The sequence below is a fragment of the Canis lupus genome, chromosome 3 (assembly GCF_048164855.1).
Source record: "Canis lupus baileyi chromosome 3, mCanLup2.hap1, whole genome shotgun sequence".
Taxonomy (NCBI): domain Eukaryota; kingdom Metazoa; phylum Chordata; class Mammalia; order Carnivora; family Canidae; genus Canis; species Canis lupus.
The window spans coordinates 4,761,811-4,785,900 of NC_132840.1; positions in this window are offsets into that span (position 1 = coordinate 4,761,811).

Here is a 24,090-nt window from a genome sequence, read left to right on the forward strand (position 1 = left end):
AACCAGGAAAAGTTTTAAAAATAAGAGGATTGCTCAGCTTTGAATTTTAAAAGATACATCCAGTAGTCAAAGGGGAGATTTGTTAGAATAAGGAAGAATAAGAATAGACTAAGGATAGGGACGTAACCAGGATCATAGACTCAGAGAGAGACAACAGGGCAGACCTCAGGCACTTGTAAGTGAGGCGAGGAGTAGGGAGAAGGGAGAAGGGAGAAGGGAGAAGGCTAGGAGAAGGAATGGCCGAGTGACACATGGAAGACTGAGACACGAATAAGTTTACCTTTTTGAAAACACTCTTTGCAAATGCAGATCAAAGCTCCGGGAGGTAGTGACGTCCTGGGTGAACTCACCCCAGATCTTCAGGCCGACATTGCAGCGGCAGGTGGCTCCCGGGCAGGCATTTAAGTGGCAGGCACGTTAGTGGCAGGCAATGTTTCTGGGGTCCTTCATGGGAAAAATCACCTACCTCTTTGAAATCCTGCAGCTACCTTAAGCAAGAGACTTCCCGGAAAGCCCTGGCCAGCTGTGGCTCTTCCCATGAAATCACATCCCAGGAGCCCGGCTGCCAGCCAGGCTCCACTTACGTTTGCAGAAGGCAGTCATCATCATCCTCAGTCAGCATGCACCTGTTACGGGCAAGATGCGGATCAGACCAGCCTCTAAACACTTTGCAGGCATTTCCTCATGCAATTCTCACAACTACCCGGGAGACAAACAGAGAAGACAGTAGAAGTAGAGATTATTATCTCTACCTTTCAAATGAGGAAAATACAGCTTAGAATAATTTCACATCCTCCTCCTCCTCTTCTTCTTCTTCGTCTTCTTTTTCTCCTTTTTCTTCTTCTTCCTCTTCTTCTTTCACCTTCTTCTCTTTAAAGTCATCTTGCATATACACATTAGTATTTGAGGGGGAAAAAGGTCCTGAGTTTCCACACCCTTATAATATATTTGAAACATAAGGATTGAATAGTACTCAAAGAGATGATAGGCGTAACATTTATTTGGAGGAATGTAAGTGAATTTCCTCTTTTGTTCTGGTATTGTATATAACGTCAGGACAAACACCCTTATTTACAAAAACAAAAACAATAACAATAACACAAACGCCTTTGATTTTCCTCTGCAATGAGTTCTAGAAATAGATTTACTGGTATGAACATGTCTTAGTTACAGCATCATTTTCTAAATTTTGGAAAGAGTTTCTAAAAATAGTGTCTCCGTAGTGATGTTGTAGGCTAATCATAGTTTTAAAACAAGGATTCTAGGAGGAGTTACTTGGTTAATGAAGGAAGAGCTGGTGGGATGTCTGGGTGGCTCAGCGACTGAGTGTCTGCCTTCATCTGGGGGCGTGATCCTGGGGTTTTGGGATCAAGTCCCACGTCGGGCTCCCTGCATGGAGCCTGCTTCTCCCTCTGCCTGTGTCTCTGCCTCTTTCTCCATGTCTTTCATGAGTACATAGGTAAATTCTAAAAAAAAAAAAAAAAAAAAAAAAAAAAAAAAAAGTTGGTAATACAGTCGGTTATATTTCTTGCTAATTTCATTGGGCTTTTCTTCCCATCATCACCTGATTATATATAATGCTGTCTTCCACAATGAATCCTACTTGAGAAACAGAACCATCCAAGGCCATAAATCCATTATTGTGAACTCATTTTTTCTTTTATTGAGAATCCCTATTTATTTTTTACTGACAGTATGTGTTTTAACTGTGAATGTGTGATGGATTGTTAGGTAAATCATCGTTGACGAGAAAATCACATAACAACGGAAGCATTATCAAAATGTCCTCTCCATAGCGTAAGATAACAAAGATGTTACCTCCATGTTTTCATGAATGAAAACTTGTATACTCAGAATGAGGTTTACCAGAGATGAATAGAATGATGATCTGTCTTTAGAATCATTTTTCTTAAAAAGCTCAACTCCTAGGAACAGAGAGCAGAAAAGTGGTTGCAGGGGTGAGGGGTAAGGGATACAGGAAAAGGTTAGTAAAAGGATATGGATTTTCACTTACAAGATGAATAAGGTCTCAGAATCTAATGTATAGCACAGTAACTATAGCTGAAAATGCTACCGTATAATTGAAATTTGCTAAGACGGGTAGCTGGGTGGCTCAGTCAGCTAAGCATTCAACTCTTGATTTTGGCTCAGGTCATGATCTCAGGGTCATGGGATCAAATCCAGTCAGGCTCTGAGCTCAGTGGGGAGTCTGCTTGTCCTTCTTTCTCTGCTTCTGCCCCACCCCCTCACCCCCAGGCTTAAATAAATAAATAAATAAATAAATAAATAAATAAATAAATTCTTTAATTTTTTTTAAAAGAAATTTGCTTAGAAAGGAGCACTTAAATGTCTGCACACACAGAAAAAAATAGTAAAGATATGAAGTAATGGATTTGTTAATTAACTTGATGGGGAGGGACAGCTATCTTCACCAAGGTATACATATGTCAAATCATCATGTTTTATACTTTAACTATCTTACAGTTTTGTCGTGTTTCTTAATAAAGCTGGAAAAAATAGAAGTAGATCTAAAATATTTTGTCTAAGATATTTGTCAATATATAATTAGGATCTTTAAGAGGAGAAAAAGTTAGGAAAAATGTAAAAAAAAAAACTAATTTTCTTTGGTCAGAATTTTGAATGCTATTAGAGTTAATTGGCATTTTTTTTCTCATTCCCAGGATTTTTAATTTATTTTATAAGCATTGATTCATCCGTGGCTTACCTTAAATTATTTTATTTTGTTTTATTATTTTTTAAAAAGATTTTAATTATTTATTCATGACAGACACAGAGAGAGAGAGAGAGAGGCAGAGACACAGGCAGAGGGAGAAGCAGGCTCCAGCAGGGAGCCCCATGCGGCACTTGATTCCGGGTCCTCAGGATCACACCCTGGGCTGAAGGCAGTGCTAAACTGCTGGGCCACCCGGGCTGTCCACCTTAAATTAGTTTAACAATAATTATTTAAATAATAATTTTGGAATGATTTGAAATTTACAGGAAAGTTGTGAAGATGTACAGACTGTTCCTGTTATACTCTTCACCCGTGTCTCCTACTGTTAATTATATATACAACCATTTATCAAAATTAATACACTAACATCAATACAATAGTATTAACTAAACTACAGACTTCACTTGAATTTTTCCAGTTTGTCCACTACCGTCTTTCTTCTGTTGTTTAATCCCAATACTACAGAATCTAGACGGTGCATTGCATTTAGGCTCCTTTTGGGGTTACGTGACTCTTCGGACACCTGACCTTGCTGTTGTGTAGCTTGAAATGTGGCTGATGAAGGCTCATCCTCAGGGTAGTGGTTTCTCCTCTTCTCCTGGAGTCCACTTCTGCTTGCCTGGTTAGTATTATCTTCAATACATATTTTAACGATTTCTTAAAAATCTACTTCCTTTTGAACGGATTAATTTAGTCAAGCCACATTATATGCTCCATATATCTACTTAACTGCGCCACCCTAAACTGCAGGACCTCACAACACAACGGCAGTAGAATAATTGCCAACCTTGTCAAGTTATGGATTCCCTACACTTTCACGGATGCATCAAACATTGTTCAGGATTTGGTGCCAGCTTCAATCAGTGCCAAGTATTAGGGAAAAAAAGAGGTTTTTTCTTATTTTTTACGTAAATGAATGTAATTTCTATATGAATAGAAAAATAGGTTCCAGTATTTACTCCCATACGTCTACAGATTTGCTTCCCCCGTGGGAGGGGTTCCATCACCATGGGAAGCTGCCTGGCTTCTGCAGGCTTCCCTGATGCGGGGAGGGGGTAGTAGTGTGGCTGGGGGCTGGCCCGCTTCACTCCCTCCCTACAGTCTTCCTTCCTGGTCCTCACCACTCAGGAATGCATCCTTATTAAACCGGGCTCCAAAGCTCAATGTGTCTGCTCTGCGTCACTGAAAATGCTCCTGAAATATGACATCTGCAGTGTTAGGGAGAGCAGGACTTTGTTGTGTGGCATTTAAACTTTCAGCAGGATCACAGAACATCTGTTATTTCAAGTTGGACTTGATTATTTTTTTTTAAACCGCCAGACTTTCAGACCATACAATACCAGCTTTCTTCAAATGTAACTCTTAAGTTCCTTTTATGGTAAAGTTTAATACTGTGAACATATGGAGGGTCTGAACGTCTGCCAAATGTTTTAAAAGACAAGGTTATAAATACCCCGGCAGCGAGCTTTGTTCCTTAATGTATGGCTCTGTTACTCGGAGTCAACGTGGAAGATAAATCAGAACATAGAGCTGGCTTGGGCATTAACTTGATATTTCTGGCAAGTATTCATAGTATCTCATTTGAAAGAGGGAAAGAGAAGTGGTTGTTCTGAGGTAACATTACCAGAATGAAAAAAAAAATTGAATTTTATAAAAAAGCAAAGAGCAGAATTATAGCTTAACTGAAACATCTAAAATGCAAATACACAGTCTTCTTAACCAGAGAACTGAAGCTTGAAGAGTCATCAGCTCATAGGACTGGAGATTATATTTTTTTGGCCCCTTTCTCCTAGATTTGGAATAGATACCTCTAATTTCCTTGGTAATGGATCTCCCTACCCAGCCCAGGCTCAGTTCTTCACTAATCCACGGAGTCTTATTCTCAACTGTCCCTCTGCTCAAATTTGGGTTCATCCCCACCCAACTCAGGTTAGGACCCACCCTATCATTTCTCTGACTCTGCTGTTTCTCTAGAAACAGGGGTTTGCTGACCTGCCTGCCTGGCTGGTCCCATCTGTGGCCAGGCCGAGAGCCGAAAGGGACCTTAGCCACTTCCATAACATAAGATGCACCATGTCAAGACTGACCTAACACATCCTTGAGACAAGGCGTCTTGGGTGAATAAACCTCAGCATGGTATAAGGAGGTCTCTTTGCATGAACTTTCCAGGTCAGGAGGATACAGTTTAATAATTCATGTCCTCCTCACAGTAAGTGCACTTAGTATCCTGATGGCTTAATGTAGCTTCCAAAGAGACTAGGGACTGCCTGGACATAGCTCATTTGTGTGGCAGGGTGTGATTAAGGGCAGGGAACTAAAAGAGAAATCAGGAGAACTTTATGAAGACTATGTTTTCCACTTCCTGGATGAAGTGGGGTTCTTTGCTTTGCTCTTCTCTTCTCTTCTTTTCTGAACTTCTTTTCCTGAACTTCTTTTTCTCTAAAATGGGAGTAATAATCCATCTGATTTGCTTAGGACATTGATAGGAGACTCAAATGACAATATGCATGAGAAACTCGTAAGAGCATGAAAAGTGTTTTTGCTATGTATATTAATGAGCTGGATTTGGCTGGTATCACAAAGAAACTCAAATCTCAATGGATTACAACCACAATTTCATCTGTCACACAGGCTACACGTTGTCTGAGGGTTGCTTGCCAATGGAAGTGATTGAACATAGCATGTGCCACGTTGAAAGCAAGGTTTTAAGTGTGTGTGTGTGTGTGTGTGTGTGTGTGTGTGTGTGTACGGTTTGACTTTATTTCTTGCTCACCTACCTCTGCTATAGAAAGAACATACCCTAGATGTACCCTGTTTCTTTGCCTCTCTGTCCAGTCAAGCCAGATACTAGTGCACTTAACTCATACTGAAACTTCAGGATCGCCTTATCTCATGCAGCCACGAATTTCTACCTGGCTTGCCTTCACCCTCCACTAGGATATTGGGCAGCCATCAGAACTTTCTTTTATAGGCTATTTGGTACATAAAAATAGCCAAATTTATCTACATTTTAAAAAAAGTGCAATGCAATCCCTTCCCAAACATGAGTTCTATTTGAGTAAAAATTTTAGCATAAGAAAACTGGAGTTTGGGAATAGAGAAGTGTAGAAAAATAGGAAGTTGAACAGATTTTAATTTTGACAGCCTCGGGGGATAAAAAAAGGAAAGTGATGTGGGTATCGGAACTCCCTCAGATGGCACATGAAACCAGAAATGAATTAAGTGTTTGAAGATCCGTATCCCAAAATGCCTTTTACTGGGCATATTATCTGTGACAAAACAAGACACATTTAGGTATATTTTATTGAAACCAAGGGGAAAGAAAGTCTTAAAAATCTCCAATAAGCATAGGAGAATAGAAAGAAATTCATTTTATTTTTTATTCTATGAGGAAATTTAGAATATAGCATCAAATATTATTATTCATGTAATGTGTACAAAACGCATATAAAATGTATCTACTTAAACTATTTTGCCTCAACCTTGTTTGTTTGGTTTTCCCATAAAATTTTAAGTTCTGAGCTTTATCTTCTCAGAGAGCTGTGAAGAGCCATACCCTACTGACGGCAGCACTAATGTTTTATGTCAGAGTTCTAGAAGCAGAACCCAGCACATGGGTTTTGCTTTCCCAAATGGGTCCACATTCTGACGATCTATTCTTTGATATCTGAGTACTTTGGGTCAAGTCATTTCAACCATTCTGAGTCCTTGTTTCTTCATCTGCAACACGGTGATAATTGTAGTAGTACTAATGCATGAGGTAATGAAATTACTGAATGAGTTAAACTTAGTTGCTTAATACCTGGCACTGGGCTTGGTATTATTTTTTGTTAATAATAATATTAAATAATAATGCCTTTTCCATTTAAAATCATTGAAGTCTCTATTCGTTGAGATTCTTGCTTGTAAGCAATAGAAACAAGTCAAGCTTAAACAAGAAAAGTAAGTTATTGGCTTCCATCATCAGAGAGGTTGTAGGTATACATGAATTTAGTCTCAGGAGATGAAAATATGACTTCTTGATCGTCAGCATCTTCATCACCCTCATCATCTTCTCACGTTCTTTCTCTTTCTCCCCCTTTCTCCGTCTCCTCTCCTTGTTCTTCCTCCCTCCCCTCCCAAATCCTGCTTTTCATTATTATAGACACTCTCTGTATCTCTACTTCTGATGAACTGTCAGCCTGTCTCCTGCTTCAGATATGGTTTCTTCCTATAATGGAGAAAAGGTTGTTGCGACAAGTCCCCTTTTCCCATTGATGAAGCAGAAGGAAGCACTACCTTCCTGTCCCCAAATAGGTTCCTTGTTTCATCAAAGTACCCGCTTTCATTAGAAGTTCACCATGTGTGCTCGTCATCTCCGTGGATAGCAAATGCTACAAGGCCATGTGTATGCAAGAATGTGAGATTGAACCTCAATACACAAGTTAGGTGGTAGGCACAGTCCTCCCTAGAACAGGACAGAGACAACAGGTGTTGCCTGAGAGTACCTACCATATGTAGTCATTGTGACTATAATGTGTTCCCCACGAACAATAAGAATTTCTACACTCAACAGACTTCAGTTCTTTGGGGTAGCAACTGTCCACTTCTACGGCCTTAACCCATTAATATGGGCCTCCCTCCCTAAAACCCCAGATATCTCAGGCCCTGAGGAACCCTAGATTCAATCCTATCACCACAAAGTTAGGAGGAGCCTGGAGTACACTTCATACTGTGATTTGATTGTCAGTATGACCCCAGTGGGTCATTATTTCTTAAGACTAATAGAATATAACTTTGCTCTTTTCATTTCCCTCTGCCCTGGCCACCATGGGAATTATACAGAAACTTAACTCTTCTAATTTCCTATATACATTAAAAAATTAAATGCAAAGTAAATTAGGTTATAGTGCAAGTATTATGGTGAGAAAGTTATTTTTAAAACACATCAGTGGATCCCACACTCTGGGGCCTTAATAAATGTTTAATAATGGCTATATTAGTTACTTCCTATAATTGTTTCTGCCATCAAAATCCACTTCTACCGTCTGGAGGAAAATGACAAGTGATGCCTTGTTGTGAGCATGTGAGGAGGGTTAAGATGTTGGAGCAGTTTGCCATTAAGAGGGTGCAAAGAAACATTTTCCTAGCTAGCACAAAATAGCTCGGGAATTTGCAATTCTGAATTCCTCCTTTAATCACGCATATTTTGCATATGTAAAGAATGCAGGATTCACCCAGTAGCCAGTGGCGTCCACTGCCATTTCATTCCCATTGTTCCTAGTGTTGTGTTTGAAATAATCAGTGAACAAATCAATTCACCACACATTTTCAGGATTGCCCCAGTGAACAAATAAAGGTGTCAGATGATGTGGGCAATGCAGAGACAAAAGTGCTTAGAGTTCCTGATTTGCTGGGATGGAAAGATTTTTGTGAAGTTGAATATAAATCAGATTATGAAAATGTCTGATACGATTGCTTTTGTGATTGTGTGTGTGGATGTGTGTGTGTTGGTTTTATAAAGACTCACATTCACACAACCTAGAGAAACTATGCTTTTTAAGGCACACTAGCAAACATCCACACAAATTAATTACTGTTCCACTCTAAACTTAATCACTTGGTGAGAACAACAAATTCTGACACAGAGTGTTAGATAATCCATTAAATTCCTCATCTAAAAATATCTAACGTGTCATTGTACTCTTGTGATAACCTGCACAGACAAGTAGTCAGCTTCTCTTTTTCTTGTTCCTATTTTCTTAACAGCGACGTGGCTGACATTCTGAGAAACAAAAAGTACTAGGAATTATAAATGGTCAAAGAAATAAGGAAAACGAGAGAGATCTTTCACACCTTATCAAGCATTATTTACTACCACCTATTCTTTTATTTATTTATTTATTCTTTTGCCCACTAAATGTGAATGTGTGATGTTTTGGTTAAATTATTGCAATCCCCAGAGGCACATATTTGTGGCATAGGTTGTTCCAACGCACTTTACTGGTAATTAAACTTTCTGAGATACAAGTATGCAGATCAGAAACCAAACCTGGTCTTCCAATCCCTGCATCCCGATGGCTTGATATATTGGAAGAACCCTACAGAGTTCTCTGCATCTGATCACACAGATATATAGGGGGATCCCCGGGGCAGGAATTATGGACAACAGCCTGTTTCAGGAGCTTTGCACATCACTTCCTAAAGTTAGCAAGTAACACGGGTAAATAATAGAGCGTGCTAAACATTGATTTGATTCCGTGTATGTCTCAGACGTATCATTGGTGATTATTCCAGTGGACAAGACAGATTCGACAAGATGGCTCAGAGAGTAGGAAGTGTAAATGCAGGAGGCTCAGGGGGGAGATACTTTGCAAAAGTCCAGACTGGAGTGAGAAAGACAGGGGGTTTGAAATTTATCAAGAATGCCAACTCTACTGCCCTTATGTTTGATTACTGGCCCACATAGACCTCCTCATTGAGAAATGGGGATGTGGAAGTGATCTATTTATTGCACTTGTGGTAAAGGAGCCAGCACTATTGTTTTTTAAGCCAGCACTTTTTGATCGGCAGTGATGATGTAGCCAAAACTCTCTGCGGCAGAACTGTTATTACTTTACGTGAATTTGCATATTTAATCCTTGTAACAATTTTATGACGTAGATACTACAATTAGCGTTATTATTAAGGATAAAACCCAACTGATTTCCCATTAAAAAAAAAAATCTCACATCGAAAAAATTCCTTGTCAATGCACAATTTACATGTGAACTCAGACTTAAGGTCCGACCAACAATGGGTTTGCTAGCCTAAGGAGATAGGAGGGTAGCGAACTAGAGTAAGGAGGAGAGGTGGGCATCAATTTTATTTCTACTTCAAACTTTCACTCTGACATAGTGACACAAGGGTTTTGGACTTTGGGTTTCCAATAAGAGAAATTAAGAAATTACACAACCTACTCTCTAAAACATTTTTTAAGATGTATTTTTAAGATTTTAGTTAATTGAATGAAACTATATTTGCTGAAGCAGGCTGGTCATCCATGAAGCCCCCTAGGACTATATTCATGTCTCCGTGCCCTGAGTGTGTACAAGCACTCTGCTCTGCTCCACCGAAGCTTAGCCTCAGGATCCTTTACAACACAGGGCTTTAGTCACCACTGCTAACAAAGCAGAGTTGCCATTTAAGACGAACCTTAGTTTCCACCTAAAGGGTACTATGTCTATCCTTTTGAAAATGAACAAACAGCTTTTATAAAGGTATCTTATGTATGGAAATCTGAAACTCTAAATGTTCCTGCAAAATTTGAAGGAGAACACCTGCACCAAGCCATGAAGAAGGCTCACGAAATTGATTATCTTCTGCAATTCTCTCTCCAGATGTAGCTGCCTCAACAGCCTTTGTCCTGACACTGTAAAAAGATAGAGACCTGAAAAAATTCTCCACTGAGTAAATCCCATTCAGAAGCTGAAGGTCTATTTATAGGACGGGGGAATTAATAATAATGTTATGTAGGCAGTAGATGTTAGATTAAAAAAGGAAGCCAGTATTTGTGTGTGTTAATGAGTCAACAGACTGACTTCAGAATCACCACCTGGCACCTCCTGGCCTGCTGCTTCTCGCAGGGGCCATGCAGTATGTTAAAAAGCCAGGAAAAGAAGCATTGAGCTCAGATGAGGTAGCGTGGGGCATGGAAAGAGCCTAGACTTGGATTAAGAACTCTCACCTCCCCTTTCCCTCAACAACGAGGAAAAATGTGCTTATACTCTAAAAGGAAGGATAAATCCATAAGTATCGGTGGAACAGAACAGGATGAGGATGGTTTTTTTAGTGTAAGCTTTACTAAACATCGAATGGATCCCAATGAGGAAGAAAAAGTAAAAGTCTCTAACATGCTTAATTTTATAAATATGGAAAGGAATGAAAGAATCACCCACAATCACAGACAAGTATGAGAGACACGTGGCACTGTAAAGAATGTAAAAATAGGACCAGGTACCAAAGGAGCTGACCCTGGGTGGGGGGCTGGGGGATGGGAGCTAAAGATCACAAAGAGGGTTAAAAAAATTCTATTATGGAAAATTTCAAACATGTGTAAGAATAAAGAGAACAGTACAATGAATCCCCATATACTTATCACTAAGCAAAAAAAAAAAAAAAATTCTAGAAGTGAAGCCAGATAAGTAAGGATTTATTTATAAGGCCTGCCTTATTTATTAATAAGGACTACCAAGAGGGGCTCCCAAACCAGAAAATAAATTAAATGAGCTGGTGTCCTGGGAGGGGGCTGAAATGCCTCTCTAAAGGCTCGTGGGGATTAACCTGGATGCCACGACTGGATTATAAGCAGGTGCTTGATAGGAATAATTTATCCAAAAGCAGAACATGCCCATCCAAAAAAGGTGGGAGGCAGAGATCTACCATGGGGACCTAGAAAGTGAGAGTCACAGAGACCCACGCGGGCCCTGCACGAAACCATACCGACTAGAAGAGGAGCCTTAAATGGCCTGCCCGAAGATTTTGGAGATCAGAAGAGCGATTCTAGATTCAGTGGCCTTCTTCACAGGCATTCAGATAACATATTCCAAGGAAATGAAAATGTCCCTAAATCCATGACTGGTCTTTTCTCTCCCTCTCTCTCTCTTAAGTCCAACCTGTACCTTTCAAAGTAGGAACTTTGAAACCAAAATATCTAATCACGAATAAAAGGCTGGAGCTCACCTCTTGAAGAATTGCCCTGACTGGGCTGTGCTAACAGTAAGAACAAATTCTTTTTATCAATACTCTTGTCTAAAAGCCACATTTTCTGCTGAGAAGGGCAGGAGCACTTTGGATCTCAGGGGAAAACTTTTGACTTTAATTTAATTAAATTGTTTCTCACCAGCAGTAAAATAGTTTAGGGAAAGGTCATCCACAATATCCATCTATCTATATCTATATCTATATCCAGTTTTAAGTGGAGCCAAGAGAATAAGAAATGTTTAAAGTTTTCTCTATGATACTTTTAGAAAATGATGCATATTTCAGAAATCAACATTTACTGAGCACATACTGTGTCCCAAATACTATGCCACGTGTTTAATATATTTAGTCACCTCAAAACCCTCATGAGGTGTGACCCTACTTATATCCCAATTTTTCAAGTGGTCACTAAATATGAGTGGCACTAAGAAATGCACCCCTGGTTGTAAACCCAGAAAAGGGGAAACCCTTTCTCAAGTTTCAACATTCAATGCCCACTTTCTCAGGCATAATCCTTCTCAGTGGAGAACAAATGAAACAAACTTGGAAAAACACAACACAAACCATTAGTGATATATATACCCAGAATCTGATCAAAGGAAACTCAATGTCCTAAACAATGTCCTGGGATCCCTGGGTGGCGCAGCGGTTTGGCGCCTGCCTTTGGCCCAGGGCGCGATCCTGGAGACCCGGGATCGAATCCCACGTCGGGCTCCCGGTGCATGGAGCCTGCTTCTCCCTCTGCCTGTGTCTCTGCCTCTCTCTCTCTCTCTCTCACTGTATGCCTATCATAAATTAAAAAAAAAAAAATTAAAACAAGAGGGGAAGCCTAGGTGGTTCAGTCGGTTAAGTGTCCTACTCTTAATCTCAGCTCAAGTCTTGGTCTTGGGGTCATGAGTTCAAGCTGAGGGTTGGGTTCCACACTGGGCATGAAGCCGACTTAAATAAGGAAAGAAGAAAGAAAGAAAGAAAGAAAGAAAGAAAGAAAGAAAGAAAGAAAGAAAGAAAGAAAGAAAGAAAGAAAGAAAGAAAGAAAGAAAACCACCCCCATTTCTTCTCCATTCAAATTAGACATGATGAAAAAATAAAGTGATAAATTCATACATATATGGAGGCATTTATTCTTTTAATACAGTAATAGTGTTATCAGTTAACAAGGAAACACTGGTAAATTCTTTGTTTTGATTTGAGTATAATTAAATCTCACTATTCTTTCAAAAGGCAAAGAAACTTCACATTACTATGGATGCCAGTTTTGAGTTTATATAGCAACCCATCTTCCATTTATAAGGGAATTTTTTTTCTTCTGAGGCAGAACTGCACAGTACTCTAGAAACTTAAAAATAAAATTTCAAAGAAATTTTAAAACATTTATGGAAATTAGGAGAAAGAACAGACTACAGGATCAGCGATTTTAGTGGTTTTGGAATACTCTATAACCTGGTAAACATTTAATATATTAATAAGATCACGGTCCCTACTCCAACTGGGTGCTTTATGTGATTTGCTCTTTAAGCCAATCAGGATCATAGCTACCCTTAGGGAATGTAAAAAAGCAACAATGCCTGAGATACCTGTAGTGCTTTCATAGTTTTCAGAGTCCACTGTTACATTAATGCTCACAAACACCTGAGGAGGAATAAAAACTGTCCTCCAGGGAAGAAATTTAGGTCCAGAGACTTACTTGAACCATATAGGTCAACTCTGCTCATCAGTGGAAGAGCTTTAACTCCCAACCTGCTCATCCCCTCAGACCAAGTGTGGTTCAGCAACCTCATCCCACAACTGCCCACAAAGAGCCCCAACAGTGCGATCACTCAACTTAAGCTGGGTCATAGTTCTGCATATTGTTTATTCCTTCACTAAGCAAACACATAAGTGCCCAAGACAGTGCTGGGCACTGGGAACGCTGTATTGAGAAAACCCCGTCACGAATGTTGAACAACTCATCCCCAACGATATATGTAAAAAAAAAAAAAAAAAAAAAAATAGTCTGATTATAAAAAAAAGTCAGGTGAGAAGTGGACCAAAGGCTCAGAGAAAACAGGTCTAAGGAACCAGTAAGAACAAATAAGGACAACTTAGTAGCAATCTGAAGAAGGCTCAGACATTGACCAAGCAACATAGATGGAAGTGTATGTGTTGATCAGTATGTTCTTGGGCAAAGAAGCCTTTGCAAAAGAGGTGCAAAGGCCCTGTTGTATGAGCTGAGGGTGAAAAAGCAGTTAGAGTCAGACAACAACCAGCCCTGTATGACATGAGAATTTACTCTAAACTCCCCAGATCCGTGTGCAGTGATGGAAGGGTTATGGCAACTTGGGTAGGGCTAGGGTGACGTGACTTCACGGTAGACGAGCAATCTGAAGAAGACTGTAATGAGTTAGGATCTTCTGACGCTGGGGAATGATATCTGCACCGTATTTTCAACTAAATTTTGCACCATAAAATTAAGCAATGACAGATCCCAAAAAATGATTTTTTTTTTTAAGTAAAGACCCAATTGTCATGGTAGAAAAGGCTAAGGTAAGGCTGTGACACTTACTATAATTTCAGGAGTGGAGATAATGTTAGTGAAGCCTGAGTCCTACCCCTTCTGCCTTATAGGCCTGGGAAGCAAAGGTCGGGAAATAAGTTATCAGAATTCAGAAAGCAAGTGAGAGTCAGGAGGGACAATTTCTCTGGCTGCCTTAGCACTTTCCATTTCTAGGGAGATGTGAGCAAATTTCCAGGGGGATTAATCTTCCCTCTTCATTCTGCACTGTATGCAACCCAGATGATATGGTACCTTCAGATAACAAAGAGCAACAGCTCTCAGTCGACTGGCGAATATCCATTTCAGAAGCAGGAAGGAAATTAAATGCAGGAGGCACGTACACATTTATGTATTTTCCATATCAGAAAATGACCTTGTTAACTGTCATCTTCCCATTGAGGCATCTCCCTCAGCACAACATATATTAAATTTATGGATACAAGGTATAAATACAGTCACTAACCATTCATTCAGCCAGCATGTATTAATCAGTCGTATGCACAGCACCATAATTCAATTAAATGCAATTCACTTTTACAAGTATTTGGAAAACAGGGGGAGAAAAGCACACCAGATGCAGTTTTGAATCATGGTTTCAAGACTCATTGGCTGCAACGTTGGGTGACACATGTAACCTCCATAAGTCTCCGTTTCCTCATCAGTAAAAGGAGGACAATAAGTAATAATGACCTCACTGTGTAGGGGAAAGAGTAAATGAAGTCATGCTGTATACAGTGCCTGGCACTTATGTGTTTAATAAATGTTTTCTAAATGCATGAATGACTTAAAAAAACATTCTGGGATTTCGTCCCCCCCCCCCCTTTTTGATTATTCTCTCTATTTCTATAGATACTTTGGATATTTGAGTATTTCCCTACTTGGAGATTTTGTTTTTGTTTTTTTTTTTAAGATTTTACTTATTTATTCATGAGAGAGAGAGGCAGAGGGAGAAGCTCCCTGTGGGGACCCCGATGCAGGACTCCATCCCACGACCCTGGTGTCACGCCCTGGGCTGAAGGCAGGTGCTCAACTGCTGAGCCCCTCCTGGAGATTTACATAAAACAGAACCACCTACTCCTCCAGTGCAGCAAAATGATCCCATTACTGTAAAATTGCATCAGGTATTATGAAGTGGAACCAAAAAGGTGGATTCTATTTTGCCTGGTGTTCGAACACCATCCCAAGCAGGGAGGAGCCAAAACCCCTTTCTCTGTCACTAGGTGATTCTGCTAAACCAGTCATATTTCCATCACTCGATAAAATTGACCGGAAGACTTCTTGTCTTCGCTCTTGCCACACTGTGCTTTGGCCCATCAGTGAACTGCAAACTGGCTGTCCAGTGGCCGCAGATTGTTCTGTGAACTCAGAACCCAGCTCAGCTGGGGAAGATCCGACGTCTAATCACATTAGTCTTGAGTCCAGCGACAGAATGGCAGGATCCACACACTGCGGGGAGAGCCATTTGCGTGTCACGTTTCTTTGAGCATGTGGTCTTGTGGGAGCCTGGGATGTGCTGACTGCGCCCGTCTTTGAAGTGGGGGAACAGCTCATGTTTGAGCCCCCTGGGCTTGCCATGTGATCGAATATATGATTTTCATGCTTTTGAACTATGAAGGATTGTGCATCATGGTGTACACATGACTGTACACACACACTCGAACATGCTTATGTGCCCTGTGTACTTACACCGCACTTTTTAACTTTACAGACTGATATAATGGGAAAGACAGGAGTTCAGAATCAGCTGCACTTGCAAATGATCCCAAACTCAACCTGTTACCAGCTCAATGACATTGAGCAAGTTATTTTGCCCATCTGAGCAGGGCCGGGATGAAGGTGGTATAAGGGTGACACCTGGGGTGCAAAATTGAAGGAGGCAAGCATGACCCTAAGAATCTCTTTAAATTTTGCATTCTCGGCATTTTGCTTGCCTTTCTGTCATGCTGGCCATATCTCTGAGCTTCAGAATCTTATGAACTGAGGTATTTAAAGCACCCACTGCACTACACAGCACAGACACCTACGAAGTGCTGGCCTCCAACCAGGAAATTTCATAAGTATGGGAGCAAGGGTGTTGCTGCAGCCGGAATCACATCCAGATGTTAACACCTGGCCCCCTTCCATGCTAGGGTGAGGTGGGTGTCCATGACCACCCAAGGGCCCATCAGAAGGCGGCCACTGATGACAGGGCAGAGATGCTGGGACTCCGATTAAACAGCAACACGTGGGTTTCTGGGGCAGTCCTGGAAACCCAGTCTACACACACTCCACAGGGAGCCACCTGAACCAAAACTATTTCAAAATAGCCTTTGAAATACATTTTCTGCTCATTTGAGTTACTTTTAGGGAACACATGAAATGCAAAAAACAAAAACAAAAAACCAATATTCCACGACAGAGAGTCACGGTTCATTTCTGGGGTAGTTTTTCTTTCCTTGGTTATACACATCCGCACAAAATTTGGCTTGCATTTTGTGTAAGGAAAATCTTTTATCTCTTACATAAGACTGCATCATGACTATTACTCCTGCCATTAAATGTTCTCACACTGTATTTTTTAATGGCTTAAAAGAAGGTCATTTCATAAATGTAACTTATCGATGAATTTTGTTTTGTTGGGTTATGAATCAGGGTCCGTAACACCTAATATTTTGGTGAAAATCTTGTCCTTGTTTATCAGGCCACTTGTTTGTTTGTGTATTCATATTCATCCACAGAATTATGGACCAAATGCTACGAACAGTCGATGTCTCTCCAGGAAGGTTGTACTAATTTACACTAGCCCCAGCTGGAGCAGCAATGCGCGTGTCACAAGAGGACATTTGCACCTTATGATTGTTGGCAGTTGAGGGACCGGATTGGGCCTTAAGTTTTTTAGCCAGGGATGCGTTTTCTTATGCCAGAGATGGCCCTTCTCTCAGCCACCAGCCTGTTTTCCTGGTCACCTACTTCTCATCCATCCCTGGGACAATAATCCCCCTTGATTGGATCCCAAAGGAGGGACCTCTTCATAGCTTTGCTTCTCCATTCTTCCCTCAAAAGCAAACCATGGCATTAAAGAGTGAGTAGGCTACTTTGGGCTTAAAGCAAAGGGAAAGATGCTACAGAAAGCTGACTTTATGGATGAAGATGCAGCTGGATAAAAGGACAAAAACATCCTGAGAATCAGTTAAATACAGAAACGAACATATTCTGCATCCCAGGGAATAATGAGAAAAGTGGTTGGAAGGTTTGAGAGGAGACTTTTATTTATCAATTAAGTGCATATAGTTTACACCATTAATTCTTATTGAAATCTTATACCATGGGCAGGTGTTACAATCCTCATGTTTGATGAGAAAATAGGTTCAGAGAAGTTTAGAAATCCCCCCCCCCCAAATACTCAACCAGCGGACCACCAAGCTTAGATTCAAACCCAGCCTGACCCTGTGATCATCTTCTCTTTCTCAAAATGCACCTTGGCACCAGGCGAAGTAATTTGGATAATTGGACTTAGCAAGTAAATATTTTTAAATCTTTGATCTTGACATTGTTTTGAAATCACCTTTTAATCCCCCACGTTCTCTCTGGAGTGCTTTATTCGGTCCAACTCCCTCTGAAAATAATAGCCGGCAGCTCAGTGTTTATGCTGTTCCAGGCCTTTTTTCCAGGAGCTTTACTTCTGGGAGATCATTTAAACCTCACACATCCCTGCAGAGTGGATGACCGTTACTATCCTCATCTTCCCGATAAGGAAGCAGAAGCAGAACCGTTGAAGAAATTGGCCTATGGCTGCACAATGATGGCATGGGATGGTTGGGTTTCTTACCCGGATCTTTAGAACAATACCCTGTTCCAGTGGTGTTTGTGGGAACACGTCACATCCTGTTGTGGAGGCAACAAAAGGGCCCCTGAGAGCCACCTGGACTGCGCTGGAAGCACGTAGCGATGGGTGACCTCTCCTTCGCCCCCAGGCAGATGGTTATTAGAACTGGGACTTGCAGGTTATCAAATAAGAATGAAAAAGTGGCTGCCCCCGCATTACTTTGCACCTAAAATATACTCAAAATCATCGATCTTTCTGGTGCTTCTCCATCCATCTTGTGCCGGATTTCAGAAGTCTGACCTTTAGACACAGACAATGCCGGCATGCCTGTGACCTACACCCGGCCCCTATTTGAGTGGGCACACGCTCAACATTAATTGCCTGAATGACTCCAACCGAAAAATGGCAGATGAATTTAAGCAGCCAACCGTCCAACAAAGAAATTTCCATTAATATTCACAGAACTTAGAGTGCAGTAGAGCAAAGATTCAAATTGATGCCGGCTTTAATCTGGTGGTGAATACATTCCTAAGCTCTTTGCGGGGGAGTGGAGCTGGAGATAATTCCTTCATGCAACCAAACTACAGTGATTCCCCGCACTCTGGCGTGAACCAGCCAAGTTCCATTGGCAACATGACCTTTAGATTAAGGGAAAAGGTTTTAACTTCTTTAAAGACTTGGATATGTTCACGTCCTTCTGCAGCATCTGAATGGAAAGAAAAAAAAATATGGTGCTTTTTCCAGGTATTTCCTCCTTGTTGAGCATATAGATGTTTCAGTATCTCGAAGTATTTGGCACCAAAGAGCAAAAGAAAAATCCAGGTGATGGATTATATTTTCCGCTTTACATCCACACATTTTTGTGGAGCGTATCAAATGGTGTGCTGCAGGGATCTATTTCTGGTCTGAATGAATAAGCTAACCCATGAGCATTTTGCTATTTTCTCCAGCAAAATAAAAAATAGCCATATGCCACACAATCTCAGGGCTTGATATTATATCTCACCTTGCCGTGAAAAAGATAGGTATGTTATTTAGCAGAAAGAATAGAGGTTGTTTGTAGGATGGGTTGCTGGGGAGGGACAGTGTTATTTCTTTTTAATATGTAGAAGGACTGTGGAAATATTTGAGAAATGGAATAGAGCATTTGGAAAACCATGAGGACCTCGGAGTCACACAGATCTTCCATCTACTAGCTGTGTGACCTTGAGAAAATTACAAAACCTCCCTGAACTTTGAGTGTCAGGAAGGTCATATGCTCTTAATTGCTGTAAGGACTGAAATGATGGCATTTGTAAAGTCCCCCCTGACAGTAGGTAACTGTATCGGCCCCTCATTTTATAAGGCTGCCCTCACTGTGAATCAGCTCACTTTAGCTACAGAATAACCCTGTGAGATAGGAACTATGATTTTGCAGACAAGAAAACAGAGTCACAGAGAGGGTAAGATGTTTGGCTTCTAAATGACAACACTGGGGTATGATCCCAAGGCGACCTGACCCAGAAATCAAGGTTGTTGACCATTATCCCGCACGCCTCTAACATGTCATAACTGATTTGTAAATACCTGTTATGGTAAATGCCTGCAGAGTTGGCCAAGTTCTCTTAACAAGTTCCTCCCAATCAGACCACATGCTGGTGTCATCTCTAGTAGTGGCCCAGAAGGTTTCTGACTGGTGCTCCAGACAGCTGATGTGCCTCTAACATGATTCGCCTGAGAATGAGGGGAAACTGCAGTATAGAAGCAAGGATGTGGGCCTTGCAGGCAGGCTATATTTGTCTAAAGCCCATTTTGCCTCCTCGCAGCTGAGCGGTCCATGCAGAGGCTTAGTTTGTTTACCTGCTTGTTATGGGGACTGATTAGTACCATTAAAATAATGCAGAGTTCCATAAATATTGCTAATAGTGAGGGTGGGGATCACAGTAGTGGTTGTACGAGTTAAAATAGGAGTAGTACTCATGATTATAGTTGTAAACATAGTCGCGGCAGGTACGTAGGTGTGTTAGTTTGCAGGGGCTGCTGTACACCTACATCCTAAAGTACCATAGGCTTCAACAAGAAATTTTTGTTCCCATGATCCAAGGTCGAGGTGCCAGCAGACCTGGTTTCTTGTGAGACCTCTTTCCTTGCCTCGTGGATGGTTGTCTTCTCCCGTGTCTTCACATGATCTTCTGTCTGTATGTGTCCGTGACCCAATCTCCTCATCTTAGATTAGGGCCCACCCTAGTGACCTCATTTTAACTTTACCGTCTCTATCTTTTTTCTTTCTTTCTTTCTTTCTTTCTTTCTTTCTTTCTTTCTTTCTTTCTTTCTTTCTTTCTTTTTCTTTCTTTTCCTTTCTTTCTTTCTTTCTCTTTCTTTTTCTTTCTTCTCTTTCTCTTAATTCTATTTTAGAGACCCTTTCTCCAGTCACAGTCTGAGGTCCTGGAGGTCAGAACTGCAGTACATAAGTTCTGGGCTGGGGGCAAGTTCAGTAGGCCACATGCATATCAGTTTCCTGTGGGTCAGGGGTCCTTCAGAATACAGAATGTTACTGCATTTAGGACACTCAGCCTCAAAAGTAACGGCCTAAGTAATGATTTGAGTAAGACATTGGATCCAGGACTCTCAACCAAGGGAGTATCACAGAGTGTGTCTTGTAATGATGATGGGGATGAGGAAATCCTAGTGTTTGAATGGGTGGAGGTCAGGGAAGCAATGCAAGAATAGTCCTGTGCAATCAAAAATGACCTTGCAATCCATATGATTCTTGAAAGTCCACCACGGATTTCGGTAAATTAAAAACACTTTATGATCATACGTACCTAGATTCAAGTCTATTTTACATATGAGCATATGGAATTTATCTCAGTGATTAAAAATGCATTCCTGAATTTTTCAGGAATACAACTTCTGTGTAAATTGGGGAAGATAGCTTTTTAAAATTTTACTGAGTCAATTACACCTCAATTAAAAAAAGAAATTACCAAGAGCTCTGTACTTTTTTTGAAAATCATATCAGTTACAGAAATACCCCTATTTATGCTGCCAGTATAATACATCTGTTTTAGTCTGAATTTTTAGCTGTTCCATTCATGGTATTTTGTGTATGGATGTAGGTGTCTTACTACTTCATTACACCTTCTTAAAATGTCATGCCATGCATTATAACTTAACTTATGGGAAGCAGTTATTACTTTATTATAATCCCATTTCTTTAATTCCTCTTCTGTATCACAATTAGGCCATTGCACTGATTTTTTAAAAAATCATCTATATAGATAATTTATATTATCTATGAATATCATTTCAGGATACTAAAGGGGATATTATAAAATATTTGTTATAAAAAGAGGCAGTGGATCAATAAGATTCCAAATAACTGCACTCATCAGTGCTCTCATTAGAAAAGCTACAAGTGGCTAATGGATTAAATATTGGACCCTAGTATTGAATCCAAACCATCAAAGCCAGAGGGGAATTCTGAGTCTAAGGGTGCCAAAGTCACAGTCAGAATTAGATCATTTGCATTATAAAGATGTATATGGTATTGGTTTTCCACACTGGCTTTCACAGTTACCCAGGAGCACAAATACAGGAGCCCTAGATTTAGGCAAGGAAAGGAGACTTGAGCATCCAAAGTTTGAAGACCCTAACTATGTCTCCACTATTGGCTTCCTTCTGGGGGCAGTTTTTTTTTTTTCCTTGTTCATGGCCTTAATTTAATTTTTCCAAGTTTACTCATTCTGTTTAGAGTCCTATGAAGGAAGAAGATAAAGCACAGTAATTAGCTTATTGCCCTGCAATTACTAAAAGCCTATGATGGTAATCCACATAGGACTCGTCCCTTTGTGTTACACTTTTGAAAGGAAAGGTTATCTTATACTTAGCTTGGCTTTTCCTAGTTTCATGGTAAGTCACATGATTATCCTGCCGAACTGTGAGTTAGGACAGGCAGCAGCACCCTTCCCCTTAGTTTAAGATGAATGAACGGAGTCTCAGGTTCCCAGCAATCACCATGGTTCACAGAAACATATCAGTAAATTTAAGCCATTGGTTGACAAAGCAGATTCTATCAGTATCTGCAATGATCCTCTAATACAGAGATGACAGATTCTTTAGAATGGCATTTGAGCCCTGCCCTCTAATATCACTTCCCCATTTCTTCAGCCTCATCTCCCACCCCATCTCCTCTAAACTGTAGGAGATCCATTCCCCAGCATGAGCTGCCATCCAGATCGTTTCCAATGATGAGTTTCCTGGTCTACTTGGTGGATTTACACTCAGTATTAAAGACCCAGCTTCAGAGAGAAGTATCCCTATCTCATTAGCTTTTTACCTCTTCTCTCTGAGTTCCAATGTCTCCGCATTACATCACCTGTCACCATAGAGTGCCATTACTGATGAGCCTATTTCTATAGATCTCCACCCAATCAAATGGTGACTTTTTCAAAGGAAAAATACTTTCTGTGATTGTTTTGCATTTCCAGAGCCTAGGATAGTGTTTGGGACATTGCAGCTTCATAATGTCCAGCAAATCAAATAGCTGATGTATACACAATATGGAGCTTATGACCCCTTTGTATTTTCAACACGGTTGAAGTGTTTTCTCTTTTTTGGGGTGGGTGTCCCTTTTCAGGTTGAGCCTTCTCATCTTTCCAAGACCAGAGCCCAAGTCACAAATAAGTTGGAGTCTTTCTATTCATCCACATGTAAGTCGAGGCCATAGGTTGACACAGATGAGTATCTCCCTTATGGATTCAGCACTTCAAGGGAGGAGAAAGAAGTGTTACTGAAAAACCAGGGGCATTTTATCAGTGTCACTTTGTGGAATCTTACCAGAAGTGGAGTTTCCTTAAGGGGTCTAGCCACCCTGGTTGAGATAAAGGTTTGTGAGTCTTGGGCTGAAGCCTTGAGTGGAAGACTCTGTAAGGCCATCCATCAGTGCTTTCCCGCTGGCAGCGGTGCTAGATTGGCCCTCCCGCTCCCTGATGAAGGCACGTGGGCAGCTACAAGAGCTAGAGGGGAGCAGCTCTCTCATACACAGCTGGCAAGAACAGAAACTGGCACCTACTTTCTAGGGAGGAACTTGTACCTCTGTGTGTAGAAAACGTTATCAATAAAGATATGAAGCTATTCACTCCAGAGTTACTGTTATGAGAAAACAAATGAAGAAATTAAATGTTTAATAATAGAGATTAGTTTATTTTTTATTTTTTTATTTTTATTTTTTTTTTAAATTTTTTTTTTAATTTTTATTTATTTATGATAGTCACACAGAGAGAAAGAGAGAGAGGCAGATACACAGGCAGAGGGAGAAGCAGGCTCCATGCACCAGGAGCCCGATGTGGGATTCGATCCCGGGTCTCCAGAATCGCGCCCTGGGCCAAAGGCAGGCGCCAAACCGCTGCGCCACCCAGGGATCCCAATAATAGAGATTAGTTTAAATAAATTATGGAATATCCCCACATGATGAAAGGTTATGAACCATTAAACAGTATATTCATTCATTCAAAATAATAGTAATAATACCACCCACAAAAAACACAGCTACACAAGTGTTAAACATTAGCCAGTTTCATTTTTACCAAGTTTATGATAATGGTCATTATCAATCTTATTTTATAAACAAGGAAGCTAGACTAAATAAGAATGTGAAGTCTTTTTTTTTTTTTTTTTTTTACATTCTAATAAATCTTTATTTACAAAAACAGGGTGGGAGCGGGGCTGGATTTTGGCTGTGGTCTGTAGCTTACTGATGCCCAGTTTAGAATCACAGAATTATAGAATCCCATAATTGGAATGGACCTGCTCTCCCAGCAGAAGCCTGAGCCTCCTCCAATACAGTCTTACAACCCGATATAATCCAACCTCTGCTTAGATGCCTCCAGGATGGAGTGGTTTCCTACCTACTGTCTGCAGAGAATTCTGATGCTTAGAAAACACTTTATTCAACTGAATCCAAATTGTCCATTTGATCCTCTGGTGGCTAAGATCAGACTTTTTGGGCTATGGCCATCTTGACACAATCCAAATAAGAATCTCCATTACATGCCCACCGGGTTCTGCGGGAATATGACTAAGTCTTTCTTGTTTAATGACTAATCAGAATGGATGAGGACCATAGTGTGAGGATCCTAGAGGCCTCTTGTTGGCCCAACGAGACTGTGAAGTCTTATCTAAGAATGCATAGCTAGGTAAAGTTAGGACGCAAAACTAGATGTGCCAAATTAAAAAGCCCATATGTTCGTGCAACTTTATTGAATCACTTATAATACTTTAGTGACACAGAAAAATGCTCAGGCTAGAGTGTTACAT